Source organism: Mesoplodon bidens (assembly GCF_964165515.1).
Source record: "Mesoplodon bidens genome assembly, chromosome: 4".
Classification (NCBI taxonomy): Eukaryota; Metazoa; Chordata; class Mammalia; order Artiodactyla; family Ziphiidae; genus Mesoplodon; species Mesoplodon bidens.
In genome coordinates this window covers 110,266,417-110,285,941 of record NC_138160.1, presented here as the reverse complement: position 1 = coordinate 110,285,941, position 19,525 = coordinate 110,266,417, and the positions used below count along the sequence as shown (strand labels likewise).

At 37.3% G+C, this 19,525-nt stretch overlaps 1 protein-coding gene across 1 annotated transcript in view; it reads right to left on the bottom strand.

Annotated features, from left to right (window-relative positions):
- CHSY3 (chondroitin sulfate synthase 3) overlaps positions 1-19,525 on the bottom strand; it is a 287,787-nt gene that overhangs the window by 40,717 nt on the left and 227,545 nt on the right. The window lies entirely within an intron of this gene.

The window sequence follows — 19,525 nt, the reverse complement described above, 5'->3', positions numbered from 1 at the left end:
AATCTCTCCCATGTATACAAGAGGTATATGCCTGTTATTAAACTTCTATTTGTTATTCTCCTGTTAATCTGTTTTTTTTTTGTTTTTTTTTTGCGGTACGTGGGCCTCTCACTTTTGTGGCCTCTCCCATTGCGGAGCACAGGCTCCAGACGTGCAGGCTCAGCGGCCATGGCTCACGGACCCAGCCGCTCCGCGGCACGTGGGATCTTCCCAGAGCGGGGCACGAACCTGTGTCCCCTGCATCGGCAGGCAGACTCTCAACCACTGCGCCACCAGGGAAGCCCTAATCTGTCTTTTATTATGGGGGGTGAGGGTGAGTGTGGGAGTGGGTCTCAGCCAAGAATGTAAAAGGGTAGAGGGAAAATTATTTTGCCTCCCCTAACTTACCAAGAAATGAAAGAAAGGCTTTGAACAGATGTTCAGTGGGCATTAAATATTATCAATCAAGCTGACTTCATATTTCTTCCTAAACAGCTTTTAACAACAGCTGTGATTCTTTTATTTGCTACTTTTTAAGGGAAACTTTTATGTCTATTGCTATATCTGTAATTTTAATTGTAAGGATTCCATCTGTGATTTTAAATTATTTATTTAACCTCCAATGTTAGCAAAAGAGCATTGATTAGGAACTTAAATAACTCTCCCCCTCTTACTCACCATCATGGAACTGATAGGAAAAATTTTAAATGCTCTTTGGTGAAGAAAAAAACTCAACACAAAAATATCTACAAAAAATTACAGGAAGAAGAGAAATGATGAAATTTATTAGAGTAGTAAAACATGCTGTTAAGCTTATTTTACTTAATTTTTCAATGTGTGTTCTGGAAATCATTAATGTAGTCAGTCTGCAGCTGCTTCTTTTTGAATACAGTGTTAGAATGGGAAGACGACAGCTTTCATGGCAAGTCAACGATTTTGGTTATGTCACAAGGTTTGCAAATTACTCTGGCCTCAAATATTTTGCAATTATTTCTTCATAATAAATATTAGAAGTAAATGACTGCTAGTGAGAACCTACTATATAGCACAGGGAACTCTACTTGATGCTCTGTGGTGACCTAAATGGGAAGGAAATCCAAAAAAAGAGGGGATATATGTATGTGTATAGCTGATTCACTTTGCTGTTCACTAGAAACTAACACAACATTGTAAAGCAATTATACTCCAATAAAAATTTTTAAAAAAACATCAAAATATTTTAGAATTGTCTTTATAAAGAAAATCTTATTAAAAAACACTATTGGCAAAAGGAGGAATATGAAAACAATAGGAATATACATGACAACTAGTGAAATAGAAAATGGAATATAAATGTCATACTAAAATGTGAATAAAATGCAATATCACTTGTTTAAATTAAAAAAAAAAGAAATAAATGTCTGGACCAATGGTTTTTATTTGAGTTTTTAAATTTAAAAGATTTAAAAAATTTGAACCACTTAACTGAGGTATGACTGACATGTAAAAAGCTATATATATTTAGCACATACGATTTATACATCCATGGAACCATCACCACCATCAACGCCATAGATATAGCCATCACCTCCCAAAGGCTTCTCCCATCCCTGCTGTTATTGTTACACTATTATTATTATTAGCCTATGTGTGTGTAGTGTGTAATGTATATTAAGGGCACTTAACATAAGAACTACCCCCTGGGACCAGTAGTTTTTAAACTTCAGTGTGAAGATGCTGCTGGGAGTAGGGTGCTTGTTAAAACATGCAGATTTCCAGGCCTTGTCTGAAGACAGTATGATTCTGATTTTTCAAAAGAGTGCTAAGTGATTCTGATGCAAATGGTCCCAGAATTACATTTTAAATGATGCTAGCATGATGATGCACTGAATGTCTGGCCCACCAGAATCTTCAAGGAAATTAAAAATTTCTGAGATGTATCCACAGTGACCATGCCAATGAACACGAGCTCCATGAGAGGATGGACTTGTCTGATTTGTTCACAGTCACATATCCAGTGCTGAGATCAGCACCTGGCACAGAGAGGGCACTCCATAACCATTTGTTGTGTGAATTCATGAAAGAATGAAATGACCATGTCAGCACTTGCTTCCTAAATTCCATGCCCTTCCCTTGGTCCTCTGTCTCACACCAATCATCAGTCAGGTAAAGGACTCATGTCACAACCTGCTCATCAAAACAGGCACTTGCAGGCTCAGAATGATGACATTCTTAAAAGTCATCATCAGCAGTCTTGAAAACTGTTATGTTGATTAGAGTTTTCTTCTTTGCCCACTCACAAAAATAAGAATGTATCTGACAGACCTGTAAACACCTAGGTGAATCACGATGAATCAGCATCCACATTCCAAATGCATTCTCTAACATATCACATGAAATATGGCACCCATAGTCCTAGTAAAATGTGTGGGCCTGAATGACACTGAACTACAGAGGTCCTTTTTTTTTCAGACCTTGTGAGCTTGTGAGATGTTTCTGCATTAGCTGTCATGCTCTGAGACCAATTTGGTGTGGTGTTGCAACTGGATCTAGAGGTGATGGGGGTGTGGAGAGACCCACATAAACACATGATTTATTTTACAATATCTTTTATTTTTCTAGGGCACATGGAAATATTTTTATGAAAACTTCAAGTTCCATAAAATATGAGGAAGAAACCAATATAGCTGCAAGTTTTATTCCTTCTTAGAGATTCAGAAGAGATAGAAGACCCATGGCATTAACCACTGGAGCAGATCCAGTGCTCCTTCAAATGTGCTTTTCGTTTGTAAGGACATAAGCACTAATGCAGTTTATTTATTTTATTTTTTTAACATCTTTATTGGAGTATAATTGCTTTAAAATGGTGTGTTAGTTTCTGCTTTATAACAAAGTGAATCAGTTATAAATATACATATGTTCCCATAACTCTTCCCTCTTGCGTCTCCCTCCCTCCCACCCTCCCTATCCCACCCCTCTAGGTGGTCACAAACCACTGAGCTGATCTCCCTGTGCTATGCAGCAGCTTCCCACTAGTTATCTATTTTACGTTTGGTAGTGTATATATGTCCATGCCACTCTCTCACTTTGTCACAGCTTACCCTCCTGAGAAAACCATAATTCAAAAAGAGTCATGTACCAAAATGTTCATTGCAGCTCTGTTTACAATAGCCAGGACATGGAAGCAACCTAAGTGTCCATCAACAGATGAATGGATAAAGAAGATGTCGCACATATATACAATGGAATATTACTCAGCCATAAAAAGAAATGAAATTGAGTTATTTGTAGTGAGGTGGATGGACCTAGAGTCTGTCATACAGAGTGAAGTAAGTCAGAAAGAGAAAAATAAATACCGTATACTAATGCAGTTTAGAGTTCTGACCGAGGTCCTAATTTATCCTGTAAGTTAGCATACTCAGGATGAATGTTCACAGTGCTCTTAACACCATGGCTAAAAGAAATCCTTCTGAGACCGCTTTAGCTCTAAATATCGTGTAATCATTAGAATTCTATTGATAGTATATTCAAGTATTCATAGTTATTTATCAATACTGGTTGACTGAACTGCTTATCAATAGTATTTTCAATGGTTTCTCTAGCACACTACTTCTATTTTTCATTTTAAAATAATAAATACTTACTTTACAAAATTTGGGAAATATAAAAAAAAGTTATCAGGGGCTTCCCTGGTGGCGCAGTGGTTGGGAGCCCGCCTGCCGGTGCAGGGGACACGGGTTTGAGCCCTGGTCCCAGAGGATCCCACATGCTGTGGAGCGGCTGGGCCCGTGTGCCACAGCTATTGAGTCTGCGCTCTGGAGCCCGTGAGCCGCAACTACTGAAGCCCGCACGCCCTAGAGCCCGTGCTCCACAGCAGGCGAGGCCGCCGCAATGAGAGGCCCGCGCACTGCAGCGAGGAGTGGCCCCCGCTCACTGCGACCAGAGAGGGCCTGCGTTCAGCAACAAAGACCCAACGCAGCCAAAAATAAATAAATAAAATAATAAATAAATTTTTAAAAAAGTTGTCAAAAAATACCCATATTTCCGAAATCACATGATAATCACCATTAATATTTTATATACATACTTTCAATATTTTTCTATATATTTGTATATAAGGCATATGCAACTTCATAGTCTACTTTTAAAGCTAGCTATTTCAAATAGTTCATAAACATCATTTAATAGCTGCATACAAATTTCAACCATAATTTATATTTAAAAATTACTGTAATGTCCCACTTCCTTAAAGGAACTTGGACATAGATACTGATACTTTTTAGCAATAAATGCACAGCAGCAACTCTGTACAACTCCAATTCTGGGAAATAGATCTGACCCTTATCACACCAGGCTTTTTGACCATAATGCAGTTCTCATTCTTTATACACTCAATCAGTCCTATTTAACATAATAATCTGTCATGAGGAGCCATTATATGTGCAGCTAAAATGCTGGATGCTTTAGAAGTTAAAGACATTTTAACTGGAACTTCAGAAATGGAATATCATCTTCTAGTAACATTAAGCAAAGCACTTAATCTTTCTATGACTTGATTTCTAATTCCTTTTAAAAAAGGAAAATAGGGCTTCCCTGGTGGCGCAGTGGTTGAGAGTCCACCTGCCGATGCCGGGGGCACGGGTTCGTGCCCCGGTCCGGGAGGATCCCGCATGCCACGGGGCGGCTGGGCCTGTGGGCCATGGCCACTGAGCCTGCGCGTCCGGAGCCTGTGCTCCGCAATGGGAGAGGCCACAACAGTGAGAGGCCTGCGTACCACAAGAAAAATAAATAAATAAATAAATAAATAAAGGAAAAATAATGTATAAATGAAGATAATGCTGTCATGCAAATTAACAGTGGTACTGACTACTGGAAATAAACAAAGCTCAGCTATTAAAATCACAATTCAAATATACTTCAAAGACTGGCTCACAGACCTATGTCTGTATCTGAGAAAAATAGGATCTCAGCCCGTACCATGAAAACGTCAATCATAGGCCAAAATTTGATGTGGAAAGATGCTCTCTAAACAAAGGTTTTCACCTTTTAGCATCTCTGGATCTCAGCTGCATTATCTGAAAATGGAGCAAACAGTACTATCATTAGATAACAATATGTGAAATCTTTTGAGGTTTTAGGAAGATTTTTCTGTGTTCTAAAGTACCATTACTTATATTAAAAGTCATTAAAAGTGCCATTAGCGAATATGGAAGTGCTTCTGAATATTTTTCAGCTTGGAAAAAATATCTTCACAGAAGAAACACCTTACAAATCTCTTAAGCAATAGTGCCCTAAGGTCACCTACGAATCATTCCCACCAGTGTCTAGATATCCTTAGACTGATTTTAAAAAAAGAAGATATAGCAATGTAAAGGTGTCCTTCTGATGTTTATTTTGTGACATTACTTTTCCCTGAATATAAAGGTAATACTTAATTTCCTACATTATTTGTGCGAGTGCAAAATTGGTTCAACGACTGTGGAAAAGTGTTTGGTAGTATCCAATATAGGTAAGTATATGTATATCCCATGACCATTGATTCTACTCCTTGGTATATGAAACAATTATAATACATATCTTCACCAAAAGGCATGTATAACATTTTTCATAAGAGCAATAGTATGTATTATAATAGCTGCCAACAGTAGCAATAGCCCCAAATTGGAAACAGTCCAAATATTTATCAATGTATTGGGTTGGCCAGAAAGTTCATTCGGGTTTTTCCACATCTTATGGAAAAACCTGAATGACCTTTTTCGCCAACCCTATATCATGTGATTGAACAAACCATAGCTCTATGTAACATCATAGGTTACTCTCACAAACGTAATGCTGAATGACAGAAGCCAGATACAAAAAAAGCATATACTATATGAATTCATGCATTTAAAATTCAAATGGCTGAGATTCATTTGGCCTGTTTTAGAACTCTTGTTACCTTAGTGGGTCTTTTAAGGTTCTTTTGTTTTATGTTTGGCTTATTTTTCCTAGTAAATTCAGTATTATGTCTTGCAACTACAACTTTCTCACACTTACTAACTCTGGAGGATTATTCCCTTTCTGTTTCAGCTGATGAATTCAAACTAGTGTCATCAGACCAGCTGTGACAATTGATCAAAGGAAAGAAATAGTCTGAAGGAAGAACTAGCTAGCTCTGTATGTTTAGCTATCACAGTACTTTTCGCTACAAAAATTTTCTCTCTGTTGTAAGGATTTTTTTTTTTTTAGTAGACACACGGAAATCATAGCAATGCCTATTATTGAGAAAACAGTATTAACAAGTGATAGATTGTGTGTTGAGGCTTAACACATTTCCAAATATTTATAGAAGACAGAATGCAGGGCCAGTTTCAGGTACACTATTTCTGTTTCTTTCACGGTGGCTCCCTTTCCTCTTTCTGTCCACCCCGCTTCCTGCCATCTCCTGTGCTCTGACTGATGAGAAATCCTAAATTCCACTCACATAGCATCATTTGATTCTGCCCTATCTCCTGGAGCACGGCCCCTCTAGTACAACTGAAAACTCATGAAAGCAGCTATTAAGGGGAAGACCACTGATTTTCTACCCTTGGAAAGTGGAGATTTGAGACTTTCAACCAGATGGTCTAGAAGATCTTCATACATTTAACAGCAGCAGCAACTGCCAGGATAATTTTTGCCCAGAAACAGCTTTCAAAGTAAGATTTTGATGATCTTGAGTTTATGCTTTCATTCGTCTGTTGATGTAATTAATTCCTACAACAACAACAACAAAACCCTTTAAAACCAGATGGATTTTGATGCCTCACTTCAAAATAATTTCCTCAAATTTAATCACATTGAAATATTTTACTTCCTATCTAGCTAAAAGTAACATTTCAGAAAAGAGAGGTTTCAATTTTTCAATTGGAAAAGAAAAATTATAAACATAAGGCCAAGATTCTCACATCAGATATTAAATGTTTGAGAGCCAGCAAATAAAATCATAGCTACCTAATGAAGTCATGATTTTAAATAAATGGAATCATTGCATATACATATCTGTGAGTTTCAAAGTACTCTAAGATCCCTATCTCCTCAGTCTGTGGCTTGGCCATATGAGCCAGTGTCTAAATAAGAATCAGGAAATACTGATTGCTAGTCTAGTGATGTGAAAACAATACTACTATTGGAATGTTTTAAAAAAGGTTTCAAAACCCTGTCACTGCACCTGACTTCATACCTAAATGTTGTGAAAAGCAGTTACACTTTTCAGATGAGGTCTATTATAAACACAATCATTGGCTAAAAATTTTTGTTAAAGTCATACTTAAAATGGATCAAAGACCTAAATGTAAGGCCAGACACTATAAAACTCTTAGAGGAAAGCATAGGCACTCTTTTACATAAACTGCAGCAATATCTTTTTTGATCCACCTCCTAGAGTAATAAAAATAAAAACAAAAATAATCAAATGGGACCTAATTAACTTAAAAGCCTTTGCATAGCAAAGGAAACCGTAAACAAAATGAAAAGACAACCCACAGAATGGGGGAAAATATTTGCAAATGAAGCGACCAACAAGGAATTAATCTCCAAAATATACAAACATCTCATGCAGCTCTACATCAAAAAAACAAACAACCCAATCAAAAAATGGGCAGAAGATCTAAATAGACATTTCTCCAAAGAAGACATACAGATGGCCAGAAAGCGCTTGAAAAGATGCTCAACATCACTAGTTATCAGAGAAATGCAAATCAAAACTTACAATGAGGTGTCACCTCACACCAGTCAGAATGGCCATCATCAAAAACAATAAATGCTGGAGAGGGTGTAGAGAAAAGGGAATCCTCCTACACTGTTGGTGGGAATGTAAATTGGTATAGTCACTATGCAGAGCAGTATTCCTTAAATATTGTTCAGAACAGAACCTGGAGAACAGGTTCCTTAAAAAACTAAAATGGAACTAACATATCATCCAGCAATCCCACTCCTGGGCATATATCCAGAGAAAACCATAATTCGAAAAGATACATGCACCCTGATGTTCATTGCAGCACTATTTACAATAGCCAAGACATGGAAGCAACCTAAATGTTCATTGACAGAGGAATGGATAAAGATGTACATACACAATGGAATATTACTCAGCCATAAAAAAGAACAAAATAATGCCATCTGTAGCAACATGGATAGACCTAGAGATTATCATACTGACTGAAGTAAGTTAGACAGAAAAAGACAAATATCATATGATATCACTCATATGTGGAATCTAATTTTAAAAATGATACAAATGAACTTATTTATGAAACAGACTCACAGATTTTGAAAACAAATCTATGGCTACCAAAGGAGAAACGTGGGGTAGGGGAGGAATAAATTAGGAATTTGGGATTAACATACACACTACTATATATAAAATAGATGATGAACAAAGACCTACTGTATAGCACAGGGAACTCTACTCAATATTCTGTAATAACCTATATGGGTAAAGAATCTGAAAAAGAATGAATATATGTATATGTATAACTGAATCACTTTGCTGTACATCTGAAACTAACACAACATTGTAAATCAACTATACTCCAATAAATTAAAAAAAAATAAAATCACAGTATTAAGCATTCTAGTAATATAGAATCTTTAAAATATTATCTTTTGCTTCCAGTTGCTCCACAATAGTCAGCATCTATTATGATGACACTCCTAATGATTATTGTGAGTATTCTTTGCCATATTTCAAACGTATAATACTCAAGTAGAACTGCATGGTTTTGATATTCTGCTGTAAAAAATCAGAAGGCAGCCACATGTTCCCATTAGCAGGACAGAAGAAAACCTCTTAAAATCAAAATAAAGAGGATCCTATTCTAAAAAACTGTTTTTGTGTAGATTTTCTAACAAAGTGTTGCTCTTATCTATTATGGCTGACAGCTTTTTGCCTGACCAGCTTTTTAGGCTTCAGTTCAAGATGTAAGGCTGTCACATTCATTCTGACCTGTAGCTCACACTAAGACTTCAGCGTCCTGCCAAAGAATGACAGAGCCCACACAGCTCACTCTGAGCTTCTGAACTTCAGAAAGTGGGAAAAATCATCACCTGTTGTTATCTCTGCTTCTCTATTCAAGGTTGGTTCCCATATGTCTTGCCCAAGGCACCTTCTTGAGCCAACTGATGACTAGCCTTGGCGGAATCACTGTTTTGGATAGATTTCTTTTGATAGTCTCATTACTGCTCTTCTTGAACAAAAGGGATTCAGTTCCAACAGGAACTGTATGAGCTCTTGAGTTAATATATCCTCATCTCATACTTCATGACTATTTTAGCAATATCTTGCTGACTGCTAAATTAGATTAAGGGTTTATTCTCTATGTGGCCTCTATTATCTCTGTTACATTATCTTGGCCAGCGATTATGAAATGGAGCCAAATTGGAACATATTTATTACATATGATTACTTCTCAAAAGATAGTTTTTAAAAAGGGTGCTGATTTAGGACTATGATTTAACAGGTTATATTTTAATACGGATTAGTCTACCTATTTTGGATCTGCAAGTAAAAATAACATAAATGCTAACCTTGGAAAGTTTTTCACCATAAAACAAAATCTCAACCTGTTATTTATCATCATTCTTAACAAAAATGCATCTTTCACAAGCACAAATTAAGAGGGAACTTTCATTTATCCCTCTCTTAGAAGACCATAAACCACTTTCCATACTGTGAAAATTCATTCATTTGACAAATATTAATTAAGCACGAATACACACCATGCACCATACCAGACTAGGTATATAGAGGCAAACTCAGTGATGTGATAATGGCCCTTCAGACTTGCCACTAGGCTATTTTCCTTTTCTTTTCATATAGTTGATTTTAGAATCTTAGGAAGATTATCAATGTTATAATTATAAAATCAGTTAACTCTTTCAGTTATCATATTTTGGTTCAAATTCATGTGGGTAAATGAAAGTGATTATTAAACATAAAAGTTCTCAAGACCCCTTTCTGTCTATCTCTGGAGAACAGATAATTGCACATAATTAACCCTATAGAATTTTTGAAGCATATTCCATTCAAAAATAGCTACAGTGATAACCCTGCTGACTTGACTTCCTAAGGAAAAGATTAATGGCTGTTTGAGAAAAATTTTGGAATTATAGCTACAATAGAGGTCTTTGATCCAGGATTCCTTTCCAAATGCCCATCCCTCTCCAGGATCTCTGTTTTCCTTATGAAATTCTCATTTTAATTAAAAAAAAAGGTTAGTCAAGAGAGAAAGAATAAGAAGGTGTTCTGGAAATACTGCATACAAAGATTTCAAGAAATTCTGCTTTAGGAATATTTTATGTATATAGGCTATTTTAAATGAAAATATATAGGCTAGGGAGATTATACATATTATCTATACTATATATTATGTATCTTTCTTATATATATACACGCACACATATGAGCAGGCAGCAAGGCTGACTTGATGCTGGACTAATAGCATATATATATATATATATATATATATATATATATGTATACAGAGAGAGAGAGAGTGAGTTTGAGTCCTGGCTGAATCAATATTTTGGATGTTTTCCTTTGATATTTTCATCATTTCTCTAATTGAACAAAAGGGAAGATCTATCTATATCTATATCATCTATTTGCGCATTTCAACTAATCTTTAGTCCCTAGGGTTTTTAAGTAAAGAATTGCCTGTGTGATAATGTACCTATTTTTTTTTTTTAACCACATTCCTGCTTTTCCTCCCTCCCACTCCATCACCCTCACACAATCCCTCATCTCCTACCCATCATGTGTTCAGCCTCATTCTCAGCTCTGGACAAATCCTATTTCTGGGCATAAAGAAGGTAAGGGACTCTAGGCTAATAGTTCATCATCAAGTCAGCCTTGCTGCCTGCTCTTCTTCCAGTATCTGCTCTCTGTCTTGCCTTCTTCCCTATATCCCACCTTCTGCCATGTAAATGGGTTTCCATTTCAGGATCTCTGCCTGGCTGGCTGCCTCTGAATTCCCTACCTCTAAGCTATGCCCACTACCAGTGCCCCTGTGTGCACAGGGTCCTCCCTTGCTTGTTCTATCAGCTTTTGAGGTAAAGCCTGCCTACCTTTAGGTAGGTGAGAGACTTCCTGGCTGCTGCTGACAGCCTATGTCTACCTCTGGTCACAGCCTGCCACTAGACTCCTAAGGAGATGCTGCCCTTGGCTCATCTAGATATGCCCTGGCACCTGGGGCTGGCTCAGCCCTCACACAGCCTTCTCAGCCCAGCTGTGCCTCTTTGGCTCCACACTTCAGCCAAATGAGCTTCAATTCTGAAAAACAACATCTGCAGCAGTGATTGGTAAGCAGGAGTAACACACCTGCCATGTCTGGACTACAGATGTATTTACGTATTTTGTTTGGCCAGCACAGTGTTGATAGTGTTGATGCACAGAGACTTTTCTTTTTTAAAAAAAATTCACTAACATTTAAAAATTAGAAAACTTCACATTAAAAAAACAAACAAACAAACAAAAAACCAAAAATTGGATTTCCAGGCTGGCCTGAAGGTGGAAGCTATAACATATAGCTGGGTCCATGTTGCCACATGGCAATCCTCTACCAGAGATAAGCAGCCCTCGATTCTTCAGGTTGTGTGTAATTTCTCTCTCCAGATGTTACCATTGTTGCATAATCTAGTGTCTCCCTCAACTGCAGCCAAATGTCAATGACCATGGTCATCCTGTTTGTACTGTTGCTTTTTTCCATATGGAAGATTTAAGTGGAAAGTTCGTATATTCTTCTACCTCTGTCTCTACTAAAAGTGGGAAAACAAATGATTGATTTAGCTACATGCTAGAGAGAGAGGGAGAGAGACAGACACAGAGAGAACATATCTCTTAAGGGAAGAGAAGACCATTCCTAAATGTTTAATGTGCAACATTTCTGATATACCTTCAGTCAAATTCACACATTCACCTTAACTGCCTGATTCCTGTTGGCATTTAAGTTTTTGACCCATATAATAAAGTGCTTTAAGGAAAAGGGTCAGGATGGTGAAAAACCAAGCAGAAATACTGAGAATACGGGGTGGGATATTTAGTTGGAAAAGAGAAAACTTAGAAATTAGAAACTTAGATCCTTGCATATCTGAAGAAATGTTAAAAGAAGAATTTACTTTGTCTATGTGGTCCCAGAGGGCCGGTAACAGGGAAGAGTTGTAGGGAGACATATTTGGGATATTTTAAATAATGAGAAACCACAAGGTACAACAATTTCTCCATCCCTGGGTGTGTGCCATCAGGGTCTATAGGAACAACTAGATTCTAATTTTCCTTTCAGCCCTAAATGTCTATGATTTTTAAATAGTAGGAGACACTATATTAAGAACAATGGTTTTTCCCTGTTTTCTCTGAAGAGTAGAGGCTGGATAAAGGATGTGTATAAGGAAAAATGCAGAAAGAATGAAGGTTAGGTAACAGTTTCATTTTATTTTTTTAATTAATTAATTTTTGTCTGCATTGGGTCTTTATAGCTGTGTGCAGGCTTTCTCTAGTTGCGGCGAGTGGGGTCTACTCTTTGTTGTGGTGCACAGGCTCTAGGCCCTCGGGCTTCAGTAGTTGTGGCACTCAGGCTCGGTAGTTGTGGCTTGCGGGCTCTAGAGCACAGGCTCAGTAGTTGTGGCCCATGGGCTTAGTTGTTTCGCGGCATGTGGGATCTTCCCGGACCAGGGCTCGAACCCGTGTCCCCTGCATTGGCAGGCGGATTCTTAACCACTGCACCACCAGGGAAGCCCTAGGTAACAGTTTTAAATATTGAGTATTGTTTGGAGCCAGTGGAATATTAAAAACCCTGAAGTTTGAAGGCATACTAGGCCTCTTGAGGCTTATTATGCTTTGGGCACTGAAATAAAGTCTTTAATTTAGAGACAATACATTTTCATCTTCCCATTATAAGGTACAAGTTCCCCAGTGGGGGAAAAATATCCCTGGAACACACTCTTAGGTGATTCATCATAAAGATACCCACCACCTATGTATCAGTTAAGTGTCAAACCAGGGCTATGTCACGCTTCCTTCAGGCATATGCTAGGATCACCAAAAATAATAAATCTTCTTTTAATCAGAGTGGTTTTTTAAATACAAATATATTCTTGTCTTTGAAAATAATCTCTATTAAAGTACTCTGTGAATATCAATTATAACTTTTACTCTGGAATACTTTTTATTCAGTGAAAGAAACAGAAAATTCAAAATGCAATAAATAGTTTCCATTTTATTTTTTCCCTTCATATATAAGTTAAGCTTTATGGGCTAAAGTGTATGTCTCCTTTGTGTCTATAGCAGATACCCCAAAGTCATACTGACAGGGTAGCTTAATAAGTATTGCTGAAGACTGACCAGATTTTATTAAAGAAATCTATATTAACTACCCTGACAATATTTTTACATGTTGCTCCAGGTAATTTCAGTTGTTTGGCTTAGTTTTGCCTCAAAATTCACATATACTTGTGGATTACTTTAAAATCTCAAAGCTTATTTCCCTCACACAGAATACTATATGTTATACAGATCGTCAGTTATTAAGACGAAGCTTGAATGTAAGCATTTAATATATTTTCTAAATGTGGAGAAGCAGAGTTTCAAGAAAAAAAAAACTGTACCTTAACAAAATATGTAGCTATGCAAATCTAATTCTCTCCAGCACAATATGAAAACGTTTTACCGCGTCTGGAATGCATCTGCTCTTTGTGATTGGTGCTTTATCACAGCCCATCACATGGAACCTCTCTCCCAGGAAAAGACCAAACCTGTGCCCAGTGTGATGAGTGAGACTCTTCAAAAGGATACCCATATTAAAAGAGTTTCTAATAAACAATTTTAATGATATTCTATTACTGCTGTCTTTCAGAGACTACATTTCACATTCTATGTGTTTGTTTTTCTGTTCTAATTTCTTGCCTTTGAAGGAGGAAATGTTAGGAAAATTTAGAAAGAAAAAAACATTTTGTCAGTTGGAAAGGAAAATTTTCATCAAAGATAAAGGAGAGACTGGGATTGACATATATACACTAATATGTATAAAATGGATAACTAATAGGAACCTGCTGTATAAAAAAATAAATAAAATAAAATTCAAAAATTCAACAACAAAAAAAGATAAAGTGGAAAAAACCCCACTTTATTACTGGTCTTACAGCCTTCTCTCATACCTTCTTTTCATATCTAAGTCTTGAAGACTGATGTCTCCATGGGAATTCCAACACTTTGTTTTCTGGTTATACAATGTATTAGCCAGTCCTTACCTAAGATTTTGTGGTGTATCTGCACACTATTACCTGAGACAGTAGGATTATCTATTTCCCAGATATTTTGAATTGTGCAACTGAACAAAGGAATTAATAGGAATTCATCTATCTATCTATCTATCTAATCTATCTATCTCAAAGATTAGTTGAGTTCTGTCTTCCTTCTGTCTCTGAGCCCACACTTCCTCATTTGTTAAACAGAAAAAAATACTATTGTGCTTACCTGAATATTTAAAAAATATCCCTGAAATTTCCATCACATAGCTACAATATCAACTATATCTTATGTTTTCTCACAGAACGTGAGGACTTGCTGAAAGTATGATAATGAGTGTCTTTTGATGCAGTAAAACTTGCCTTTAAAAGTGAAAAGGCAGACTTCCCTGGTGGCGCAGTGGTTAAGAATCCGCCTGCCAATGCAGGAGACAAGGGTTCGAGCCCTGGTCTGGGAAGATCCCACATGCCACGGAACAATGAAGCCCATGCACCAAAACTACTGAACCTGTGCTCCAGACCCCCATGAGCCACAACTACTGAGTCCATGTGCCACAACTACTGAAGCCCGCGCACTCTAGGGCCTGCAACAAGAGAAGCCACCACAATGAGAAGCCTGCACATCGCAAGGAAGAGCAGCCCCCCTTGCCGCAACTAGAGAAAGCCCGTGTGCAGCAACAAAGACCCAATGCAGCCAAAAATAAATAAATTAATTTTTAAAAAAGTGAAAAGGAAAGCCACAAACTGGGAGAAGATAACTGCAATACATACAGTTGACACAAGTTTAGCATACAGTATACACAAAAAGTATAACCCAAACAACAGAATAATAAGCAAAAGACAGACATTTCACACAAGAGGACCATGAATGGCTGATAAATTTTGAAAAGATGCCTAACCTCATAAGTAATCAGGGAAATACAGTTTAACATTAATGAAAAAACATTTATCCAACAGGCAAATAGTAAAAAGCCAGAAGATAAGTGTTAGTGTTGATCTGGACTATGGAGGGACCTATACACTGTTGCTAGGCGTGTAAACTGAGACAGTAACTTTGAAACACTTTGGCATCACTTGGTAATTTATAACCCTAGGGCAAGTCTACTTCTAAGATTATACCCTAGGGTAGTGCTTCTCAAAGTGTGGTCCTCAAACACTTTGTTAGTGTCTGCAACAAGGTAGGCACCTAAGTTGAAACTTTAATAACAATTTGACAGAGTAAATTTATATCTGATAAACCTAATTAAAAAATTAGGCTTGGGTTTTTTTATGTTTTTTTTGTTTTCTTAAAAATTAATTTAATCCTCTCTGTTACAAAAGAATATTTTTAATCTTTGAAGTACTGAAAATAAAACAACAAAAAGAAAGAAAAATGAAACTGATCATTCAACAAAGACAGTTTGACTCTAGACAACTCTTGCACTAGGGAGGCTATCAAGAACATCCATGTCAATACTGTTGTGATAGCAAAACAGTAATAGTAAAAACCTTAAAACCAAAACTGAAACCAAAAAAAAAAAAAGTCCATTAACAGAAGTCAAGATAATTAACTTATGTATACTAACACAATGGAATGTTATATAGCAGTAAAAATGAATGAACTATAATAATGCAAAATAATATGAATGGATCTTAGAAAGGTAACGTTAATCAATAAAAGCCAGAGAGAGCTCTATACAGTGTAGCACCACTTTTATAAAGCTCAATAGATATAATTGATTCAATAACTACTTAATGAGTAAATTAATTAATATAGTTTTTAGGTATGCATACATACTTGCATGAAAGAATTTTGTTTTTTTTTTTTTTTTTTTTTTTGCGGTATGCGGGCCTCTCACTGTCGTGGCCTCTCCCGCCGCGGAGCACAGGCTCCGGACACGCAGGCCCAGCGGCCATGGCTCACGGGCCCAGCCGCTTCGCGGCATATGGGATCTTCCCAGACCGGGGCACGAACCCGCATCCCCTGCATCGGCAGGCGGACTCTCAACCTCTGCGCCACCAGGGAAGCCCAAGAATTTTGTTTTTAAAGCAGGAAAATGATGAGCTCCAACCCAGTATGGTACATACTATGCTGAGGCAGGGGGTTTAGGATAGGGGAGAAATAGAAAGATTCATCTATTGATGATGATCTGGTTCTTGAGTTGGATGATGAGTCCAAAACTGTTTGTGTTATTATTATACCTTATATTTTAAATGTGTTTTTTTTTAAATTTTTGGTACACAAAATAACACAAAAATAGAAAGCATACTCCAAATAAAATTTAATCACTTTTGGAAAAGAACTGTCAAAAGTTTTGTGGTTCATTTGTTGCAAATAATGAGATTCTGACTCAAGTCTAAAGACAATTAAAATCTCCACTTAGATTATAAAATCTAACTATAAAAACATTTGAAGTTAGATACTGTAGTAATATATGTTGTTAAGACAAAAACATATACAAGATACAGGAACTTAAAAAAAAGTCATGGTCTTTCTGCAAATGCACATTTAGTCAAAATAGGAATAAAGCTGACAGTTACATATCTTACATATATAAATAAAACCATATCTGGTGTAAGGAATTTGGCATTCTTACATAGTTCAAATATTTCTCAAGCTATCACATCTCAGGCACAAAACTGTGGCTGGAAGTACATGGCAAAATCGATAGGCAAGATCCTATTTCATGGTGATTTGAGATGGAGAGAATTGAGAGAGGCAATAGGATACTAAATAAGTGATCAGTCAAAATCATGAAGATAATAAACTAGGGGGAAGGTGACAGAGATGACAGAGATGTGAATGGGGGCGGGTAATACAGGGTGGTCAGAGATGTCTTCTCTGAGGAAGTAGCCATTAAGCAAAACATTTTCTGGAGAAAAAAAAAATCTGTTAGTTCAATGGCCCTGAGTGGGAACAAGGTTGGAGCATCAAAAAGAGAAAAAGATCTACAAGGCTGAAGCCATGAAGTTGGAGGGGTTTTGCCTTGCCCATCATGGGGAAGTTTCTTAGAATTCTGTGCATCAACTTCTTGTGGCCTCAATCTACACACTCTTCCTGCACAGTGTGATCCATCTTTATAGCTACAACGGCCAACTACACACAATAATTCTCAGATCTTTTTTGTATCTTTCACCAGACAACACTGCTGACCCTCAGTCCCATATATTCAGCCACCAACTAGATTTATCCACTTGATGTTTGAACAGGTTCCTAAAACTCAACAGAACCAAAACCTCACATATCGTATTTCCCAGGAATGCAGCTCCTTTTGTGGGGTTCCTGCCCCTGTTCACCAAGTTGCTCACTGCACAACTTGGGAGTCCTCCTCAATTCTGTTGTTCCACTCACCCCTCTAATTCATGACTATTACTGATTCTAACTCACAACAACTGTCTTATCTGTGTCCTGCCCTCCATTCCTGCCGTTACTTTAGTAATTCTCACCTCTCCCATATTATTAAACTGGCCTTTTGGCTGTTCTTCCTGCCTCAGGTCTTGCCCACCTCCAATTTGTCTTCCACACAATTCTTACAATAAACTTTTTAAAGGGCATGTCTGGCTTAAAACTCATCAATTGCTTTCTTTGCCTAGCGGATAAAGTCCAAACTCTTAAGGAGGCATATAAGGCCTCTGGGATCTGTTCCCTGACTCCGACCCATGCCGTTCACATGCAAGGCTCCAGCAGAGTTGAGACAGGCAGGTGCCCAGAGAGAAATCATTACTCTCTCTTTCTGTCCTCATTGCACTAGTATAAACTTCCAAATGCAGCATGGAAAATATTAGTGCTCTTATTTGATAATTTGCCTCTTTTCTTCATATATTCCATCGATCCTCAGTATTTAGGACAGAACCTACTAGCCTGTAGGTCTAGTACGTTCTTACAGAATGACTCAGGAGTGAATTAAGATCTGTCTAATTTCTAGATAAATCTCAAACTTTTTTTTCCCCCATCATCGCTGCCAATGCTTAGTTAGGTCTGTGTCTCATCAGCTCTGGCCTGGACTATTTCAGTAGCTTCTGAAATGGCCCACTCTCATCTTTCTCAAGTCCATCTGTCATACAGCTGCCAGAGTTAAAAATCTGTTCATGTTGCTTCCTGCCTGAAAACTTAAGCTGCTCAAAGCTCCTTGGCATGAGGATCTATGACTGTCCCTGGAGGGCGGGGGTTTCTTTGTAGTCATCACATGCGCAGTACACTTCAGTTATACCAAACTTAGAGCTTCCCTAATGTATTATCCGATTTCTTGCTTTGGACTGAATTAATTCCTTCTGCCTGAATCTTTCGTTTCCTCTCTACCTCTTGCATCACTCCTTCCCCAATCCTTTCTCTATCTGGCTTAAACTCCTCAGCCATTAAGATTCAGATCAAGTATTGCCTAATTAGTGAAGCCTTCCTCAGACCCCTACCTGGCTACATACCTCTTCAGATTCCCGCAGTATTCAACGCACACCTCAATTATTCAAAAACATGTCCTAGTATTTTTCACCCACTTTCTTGCCTCCTTCATTAGCTTTATGGAAGGCAGGGGTCTAGAACTTTTCTTAGTGAATCCGTAACACACGGCATAATGCTTAGGAAATGGAGGGCCTTCAATAAATGTTTCTCAGAACAAGAGAAAACTTAATGTTCTTAATTTTGATCTATTGGTAATATATAGCCTCTAAATAATTACATAAACAAAATAAAAATGGATTTTTCTGATATCTTCTGAGTTTGAAGATTAATGAGGGCAGCAACATAATCTTCTCTTTTACTTTTATTAGGAAGTATATAATCAAGACATGGTCTCTCTCATGAAACACTATTTCCAGAGAAATGAGTGATGAGTTCAAAAGTACTTGCAAAGCTTGCGAGCTTTCAAAACAGCATTCAGTGACAGTTTTGACATGCAGGGAAACCAATTCATTGTGATGTGAGGAGGTGGAGAAAAATCATGGCAACAAACAACAAATAAAATCAAATTTGGAAGTGTGAAGAGTCGTGAAAGAACATGACTGGCAAGAGCTCCAAAGTTAAACAAATGAAAATATGTGAAAAAGGAATTTAAAGTTGATTCTAGACAGCTAAAATGCTCCTTAGTCTGATTTTCTGAAGACAAATCTCAGCATCCATTCAGCAATTCACTTTGCAGCCCTTAGAAGGGATGAAATACCTCTGTATTTGTCAGTGTGCAATGTTTTAAGAGATATTACTGAGTAAAAGAAAACTGAAGTACAGGAGAGTGTTTATATAATATATTCACATTTACAGCCTAAGAGACAACATATATACAAGTGTATGTACATACATGTATATAAATGTAAAAGTGTGTGCATCTATGACTAT